The sequence below is a fragment of the Rhinopithecus roxellana genome, chromosome 15, assembly GCF_007565055.1.
Source record: "Rhinopithecus roxellana isolate Shanxi Qingling chromosome 15, ASM756505v1, whole genome shotgun sequence".
Lineage (NCBI taxonomy): Eukaryota > Metazoa > Chordata > Mammalia > Primates > Cercopithecidae > Rhinopithecus > Rhinopithecus roxellana.
The window spans coordinates 75,117,187-75,125,568 of NC_044563.1; the positions used below are offsets into that span (position 1 = coordinate 75,117,187).

Below are 8,382 nucleotides of genomic sequence, written 5' to 3' on the forward strand. Positions count from 1 at the left end.
TGTAAATAGATTTTCACCAAGTCACATAACCAAACTCTCAAAAGTCAAAAACAAAGAGAATTTTGAAAGGAACAAGAGGAGAGCAAAAATTATATACAAAGGAACCCTCATAAGACTACCTGTCAATTTCTGAGTAGAAACCTTGCAGACCAGGAGAAAGTGGGACGATATATTCAAAGTACTAAAGGAGCCTTTCTGTCTGGTGTCATCAGGTAAACCAAGATGGGTGCATACAAATACATCCAGGAGCTAATGAAGAAGAAGCAGTCTGATATCTTGCACTTTCTTCTGAAGGTCTGCTGCTGGCAGTACTGGCAGCTCTCTGCTCTGCACAGGGATCCCGACCCCACCTGGTAAAGCATGCCAACTGGGCTACAAGGCCAAGCAAGATTACATTATATACAGGATTTGTGTGCGCCATGGTGGCCAAAACTGCCCAGTTCCTAAGGGTGCAACTTATGACAAGCCTGTCCATCATGATGTTAACCAGCTAGTTTCCTTGAAGCCTTCAGTCCACTGCGGAGGAGTAAGCTGGACACCACTGTGGAGCTTTAAGAGTCCTGAATTCTAACTGGGTTGGTGAAGATTCCACGTACAAATTTTTTGAGGTTATCCTAATTGATCCATTCCATAAAGCTATCAAAAGAAATCCTGACACCCAGTGAATCACAAACCAGTTCACAAGCACACGGAGATGTATGGGCTGACATCTGCAGGCTGAAAGAGCCATGACTTTGGAAAGGGCCATAAATTCCATCACACTATTGGTGGTTCTTGCCAGGCAACTTGGAGAAGGCACACTACTTTCCAGCTCTATTGTTACAAATAATGCAAGTAAAGTTTGTAAAATTCCTACATAATAAACAACCTAGGACAGTCGTGTCTGTCTATAGGTGTTATTTGTGTGTTAAAACTAGTCTTCAGATTGTTTTGTGAATGCTTTGTCAAATTATGAAAGTTAAAGTGCAGTAATGTTTGACAATGACTATAAGTGACGGTGTATCTTGTTTCTAATAAGATAAACTTTTTTTGTCTTTGCTCTATCTTATTAGAAAGTTATATGTCACTGTTTAAAACATATTGTGTGGTATAATAGGTTTAAAATAAATTCTTTAAAAGAGGAAAAGAAAAAAAAGTACTAAAGGAAAACAACAACAACTGCCAACAAAGAATACTATACCTGGCAAGGTAGTCATTTAGGAATGAAGAAGAGATAAGGACTTTCTCAGACAAAGAAAAGCTGTGGGAGTTCATCACTATTAGACCTGCCTTACAAGAAATGCTAAATAGAATGCTCCAAGCTGAATAAAAAAGGATGCTAATTAGTGAAACAAACATGCATGAAAGTATAAAACTCAGAGGTAAGTCAATTTCATTGTAATCAATAAATCAAGTTTAATAGGAAAAAATCCTCACAATAATCCCATAATATAAATGATAGTTATAACTGTTGTACAAATGAGGAGCAGAGGCTCTGAAGTGTAAATTAAATTATCCCCAATTTTGTGATTAGAATGTGACAGAGCCAAAGTTTGGTCCCAACTTTGTGTGACTCCAGAACCTGTGTTTTTAGCTTGAAATGACACCATATTTCATCCTGCGTATCTTCTCAGGTTGCTCCTTTTATCAGAAATGCACTTTCTTCTTATTGACTCATGGCAAAATCTTAACCATCTTTCAAGATCTGCCTTGCATGCCTCTTCTTCCATGAAGACTTCCCTAAAATGCTCAGTTGGAATTTATGCCTCTTTCCTCTAACTCCTATAGCCACATGTCTGTGCCTTTCTTTCAACACTTATCATTTCCTATCTCATATTATAGTGCCTTGTAGATATGTATTAATTTCTCTAGACTCAATCATGAACTCAAGAAAGTGAATACTGTTGGGCAATCTAGGGCATGTTTTTGTCCCCGAAGTGGAGCATTTACTACCTGGCCTTAGTCTTCACATCTAAATATAGTATCAAAAACATTTTTCATATATAACCCCTCTTCTTCATCCCTATTACTGCTTCCCTCATTCATGCCCTCAAAATGTCTCTCCTGAACCACTACAGTTGTTCCTTAACTTACGTGCCTAATCTATTTTTAAATTCCTCCTCCATAAGGCTTGCAGTGTAATCAGTCCCTATCAGTGGCTTCCACTGGTCAATGTGATGTACTCTACGCATCTTAACCTGGTATAGAAGACTCTCAGTATTGAGGATCATACCTACCTCTTATGTATAGCCTGTACTTGTCTTTTTATGATCTAGAAATATTATCTACACTATGCAAGTTTTCATACTTTCATGCCTTTCTCAGGCTATTCCATCATTCTGAATTGTTTCCCCATCTTTCTTTGTTTATCTTCATCAAGACTCATCTTGGGCAAGATGACCTTCAAGAAGCATTACCTGAATTCCACTTCCACTTTGGGCTAGCTGCTCTTCTTTTTTTCTCTCATGACATATTCATATCTTATCATGCTCAGATGCATATTTTTCTTCATTGTATCATGTTAGTGGAAATTGTCTATTTATGTGTCTGTCTCATTCATCTGTGTGCTCATTTCTTAGGGTTAGCAAACATACCCTGGTCATCTTTATCTTCCTTGCACCTAGGTTAGTACATATATCGAGTACTCAAATGTAGTAGTTTGTTGAACGAATCATAAAAATCAGTTATTGTATTATACCTTAATACAGTGATACCACCAGGGCCTGCTGAAGTTTACATATTGCCTATATTAAATGATTTCATCTTGCTGTTTTCCTGCAGTCTGTTTGCTGTCATTTCACACTGTGGTGAAAATACTTGCCTCTATCAGCTCCTCTTCCAATAGGATTTTATTGAATGTCCTTCTAATACAGGTCCACAGATACAGATCGGAAAATCAACATGGCTACAATAGTATTAGAACAAGACTACAATGATTTTGAGGGGATTTCACACAGGCTTCTGTGTCAGTAAATTTTGTGAATTTTATAAATATAGCAGCAACACCTGTTTTGATTGGTTAAATTATTTTGATCCCGTTTCTGGTTCTCAGTATGTTCTGGAGAGATGTGGCTCTAGGATTCAGATGACAGACCCAGAGCCAACTGGGATACACCATGCACCATTCTGCTCTTTCTTTGATTATGGTAATTTTAGTTTGACCAGGACTATTTTAGGCATATGCTTTTTGCATTCATGCATTTTATCACATTTGATCCCCAGAAGATCCCTTTGCAGCTGATATATTATCTGAATTTTACAGGTAATAGAAGAGACATGCAAAAGGTTAATGGGCACATCTAAGGTCACACAGTCAGTAAGTAAATGAGTCATGCTGAAAATCAGGTGTCTTCACTCAAAATCCAATGTTCTTTCTTCTATCCCACACTTCGCTCCATATACTTTTTGTGTGAGAAAACTGTATTTGTCTAAACCACTGTTTTTTCAAACTGCAGGTTGAAACTCACTAGTTGGTCATAAAATCAATTTAGTGAGGGCCAAGCGGCATTTGAATAGAATGGAATGAAATAGAATAGAATAGAATAGAATAGAATAGAATAGAATAGAATAGAATAGAATAGAATAGGTGGAGTATGACATGTCAGAGTATAAGTATTGTTTCTTGAAACTTGTTTCTCAGGTCACAATGTAAAATATTCTTTCTTTCTTTACGTTTTTCTTCTTTCTTCTTTTTTATTTCTCTGTCTTCCTTATTCATTGTTCTTCTATTTTTTCCTTCTTTCTTTAGTCCTTCCTTTCTCTCCTTCCCTCCGTCCCTCCTTTTCTTCTTCTTCCTTCCTCCTTCCTCCTTCTTTCTTTCTTTCTTCTCTCTTTCTTTGCTTTCTTTCTTTCTTTCTTCTCTTTTTTTTTCTTTCTTTCTTTCTTCTTCCTTTTTCTTTCTCTCTTCTTTCTTCTTTCTTTCTTTCTTTTCTTTCTTTCTTTCTTTTTTCTTTCTTTCTTTCTTTCTTCTTCTCTCCTCTCTTTTCTTTTCTTTTTTCTTTCTTCTTTTCTTTTCTTTCTGTGACAGAGTCTCACTATGTTGCCTAGGCTGAGTGAAGGTGGTGCAATCTCAGTTCACTGCAACCTCTGCCTCCCAGGTTCAAGCGATTCTCCTGCCTCAGCCTCCCAAGTAGCTGGGACTACAGGCACATGCCACCATGCCCAGCTAATTTTTTTGTATTATTAGTAGAAACAGGGTTTCACCATGTTGGCCAGGCTGGTCTCAAACTCCTGACCTCAGGTGATCCACCCACCTAGGCCTCTCAAAATGTTGGGATTACAGGTGTGAGTCATCATGCCCGTACTAAAATATTTTTCTTATATTGGGTCATAGAAAAAAAAAGCCTATTTTTTTTAACCTCTTTTTATAAAACTGAAGTTGCCAAAGTGATCTTATCATTACCCAAACCACAGGAATATCTCAGTTCTCATCTTCTTTGATCCTTTGGTGGAATTTTATACTTTCCTGTACTTTCATCATCACAAAATGCTTGCCTTCCCTGGCCTCTGAGCTCTCCCCTTCTCCTGGTAGTTCCATCTCTCTAACAATCCTCATTCTACCACCTAAACATTGATATTCCCTAGAGTTCTCTAGGACCCACTTTTCTTCTTGCTGTGTCCTCTTGACATAAAAAAACAGCTTCAACCATTGTCTAAAAACCATTGATCCTTAGATCAATGCACCTAATCGTGAATCCTCTCCCAAACTCCAGACTCATATTTTTAGCTGTCTACTGAACACCTCCTTCTTGATATCCATGAGTCTCTCAGAGTCAGCATGTCCACATGAATTTTTTGTCATCTCTCCAAACATCCTTTCCTTCTATGTCAGTGAGGGACACCTTCTTTCACCCAGCCACCAAAGGTAATAGCCTGGGAGTCCTCCTAGAGTCCTCTCTGTCTCTCCTGCCTTGATATCCGATCAATTGCCAGATCCTGTCCATTCTGCCCCTGCTATACCTCTCGAAATTGTCTGCTCTGCCACTTTCTTAGTTCACAGCCTAATTATCTCTCATTGAACTACTGCCTTCATTATCTCCTCTTCCAGTCAGTATTTCACACTGCTGCCACAATTTCAAAAATGCAAATCTGACCAGGTTGGCTCTCTCTGTAAATCACCACAGAGTTTGTGCCAGTGTGGACTGCCAAAGATGCATATTTCTCAGCATTACCTGCAAGCCCCTTCATTCTTCTCACTGCTGCTCCCTTGCCTCCTCCCTGCTCCTCTCTCTCCTGTCTGCTCAGGTTCTCTTCTGTGCTGCAGTGGACATGCCAGGCTCCTTTGACCCTCTTGATGAATGCACACACTGTTGTCTTCGCTTGAATGCTCCTCTCCTTGCTCACCCTCATCCACCTGCCAACATTCTATTTCAGGTGTAACTCTACTGCTGCCTCCTGGAAGGTTCCTCTTCCTCAGACTTATCTCCTGTGTCGATAATGTAGGATGCATCCATGGCTTTAGGACATTCCCTAAGTACTTTTTGCCTCTGAGATCATGCTCAATTATAATTGATTATTTGCATTTCAGATTCCACCGCTCTACTGTGAACATCTCAAAAACTAGAATTATGACTCATCCACTTTCCTATGCCCAAGGCACCAGCATATAGTAGGTGTTCAATAATATTTGTAAAATAAATGAAGTCTCAGTTCTGCCATTTACTAGCTATTACTTTGAGCAACTCCCCTAATCTCTTAAGCTTCATTTTCTTCCTCTATAAGTGGATAGAAACTAATGCTTATTGAGTACTTCTATGCATCATGCCCTATATAGTATGTCTTTACATATGTTATTTAATTTTCACCACAAACCTCAGAAATAGAAACGATTCCTCATCCTATAGGTAAGAAAAGGGAGACAAATGAAGCAAATTGACCACGGTGTGGTAGTCAGAGCCAGAATTTGAACTTAAGTCTGTCTGACTCCAGAGCTCTTTCCACTACACCAAGCTGCCAGTAAAATGGAGAAGACTATCGACCTCACTGGGATTAAATGTGATAATGTATGTGAAAGCACTTTGTAAACTGTTAAACGCCATCAAAATGTGAGATGATATTATTGTCATTAAGATCTGCCATGGCCTGCATATCATGGTCAGAATTTTCAGTAACTGATATTGGAAATCATTCAGTTGTAGCTGGCTGCTAGGGCCTATGGGAATCAGACACCTCTCTGGGGCTATTTCCGCAGCATACTTGCTCCCCTGCTTGTAGATGCAAATAAATAGCAGCAATGCAACAGGAGGCCCAGTGGAGCACAAGGATGCTGCATGCCCAAGGAAAAACAATGATGGGTATGCTTGTCAGTTACAGGTTACAGCACCCTATGAATGTCCTGCTGACACCACTGTGTTTTAGAATCTTCAGGCTGCTTTGTTGTTGCACCATCCCATTTAGAATCTTGGCGTGTGCTGAGGGTCGCGAACTGCACTGCTTTTAGCTGCTGCCACCAGTTTGTGAATCATCCTGTTTACAATCTTTCAGACGCTATCTGGGTGGCGCGCCTGCAGAACAGCAGTGATATATGGCATTGCCTGCTTCAGGGAGGTGACAGGGAACCACCATGAGAGGCAAGATTCACAGTCAAAACATATTGCATTTAGCTAGCCATTTAAGTCACCCAAGGCCATCAGGTAGGTCCTGACAGGACAGCTGACCAAGGGCATATGATGGTCATGGGCCACCAGAGTTTCTCCTATTGAAGGTGTGGATGGTGGAAATAAAGCCTTGCATTTTTACTGATCATGCAAACTGCCTGGGCAGTGGAAGGTTAGCTCCTTAATTTTCTCTCTCATCGTTTGAATGCTACTTAATTCCATGTAGCATCATTGGCTTGTTAATGTCTCTTGTTTTTTATTGCTGCAAAGAAACATGCTCTAACCAATCTGAACAAACCATGCACATGTCTGTAATTTAATGTCTGCTGACGCTCGTTGGAGACATTTTTCTTCAAGCATCTTTTCCCTGGGTCTAGAAAACCTTTCTTGTGACTTGTGTCCCTCCAACATCCTTTTCCAAACTCAGTTTTCCTCTCAAGTTAATAAACAAACAAAAGCAAGAGAAGACTTTACAATGATTCAATGAAAAGGCTGTGTAGAGAGATTCCCCTGGATATGGAATCAAATTTTGAAAAAGTTTACCTTATTTCTTAGAAGCTATGAAATGTGATTTCCTCTAATGAGTAACAACTAATTAAAGCTTGTGTGTTAAAGCAAATGCCTCCCAATTTTATCCCTTCAGAGGCAGCCTGCTCTGGACACTCTCAGCTTTGTCCCAGAAATGGTGGCCCGTGTTCAATTTTGGAGTGCAATATGTGGGACTGAATCTGATTTAAACATTGCCAGCTCGCTCTAGAACATTCCTAATATACTATGAAGTGCTAAGACGTTTACAATAGTCTGGCTTTTCTACTGCAAGTAGATAATTAGTCATCCTTGTTCATCAACAATGTGTTTAGATATCAACTTACTTTAAATTTCTTTGGGGGCAGACACATACACACACATTATATATAATGCATATATATACACATTATATGTACATAGAGACATTATATATTATATAATGCATATATATAATATATACACACACATATATATAAAATCCACCATCTTCTGGTGATAAAACAGGAAAGGGGGTTAATGTGTGTGTATATATAATGTATATACATTATATAGATGTATATGTATATAATATAAGGTACACACATTATATACATAAAATGCACATATACATTTTATATATTAACAATGATGTGTATATAAAATGTATATACATTATATATACATTAATGTTAATGTGTATATATAAAATATACACACACACATCCCTTTCCTCTCTTTTCACCAGAAGATGGTGGATTATGGATCATCTGCAGGCGATGTTATTACCTGCTGCAGAATAGTCAGAGAGAATTGGATCAAGTGATAGAATAGACTTAATCATCATCATTTTCATCCTAAGTACTTAACGTCCTGGCTTGCAGAACCTCTGTATTTACTGCAGAGGGGTGTGTATATGTGTTGCCATTTTAAAGATGACAAGAGTGAGGCCTGAAACACAAAGTAATTTCCATAGGCTGAGCAGTTTGTAAGGGTGGGAATCGAACCTGATGCTCTTGATTCTCTGTTCCAGCACTCTACACTGGTCCAAGCTGTTTCCAAACACTTTAGAGACAGTAAACATTTAGGGTTCTCTGGTCTTCTTGCCTCCATCTTTGATCATTTCTGTTGTTTTGGGGAGCTGAGGGCATCTGGAAGGAATCAAATCTTATAACTTAGTGCCTAAGTTGTGCCCCTGAGATGCTGTAACCTCAGGTAACAGCGTTGAATTGAAACTAATAGCCCAGCATGGCTCACTGCAGTGTTCTGAACTTACCTACAGATTTGCTGTGGTGTTACTTAT

At 38.9% G+C, this 8,382-nt stretch overlaps 1 pseudogene; it reads left to right on the forward strand.

The window, feature by feature from the left end:
* Positions 1-222: 222 nt before the first annotated feature.
* Positions 223-829, forward strand: LOC104668908 (annotated as a pseudogene).
* Positions 830-8,382: the final 7,553 nt, after the last annotated feature.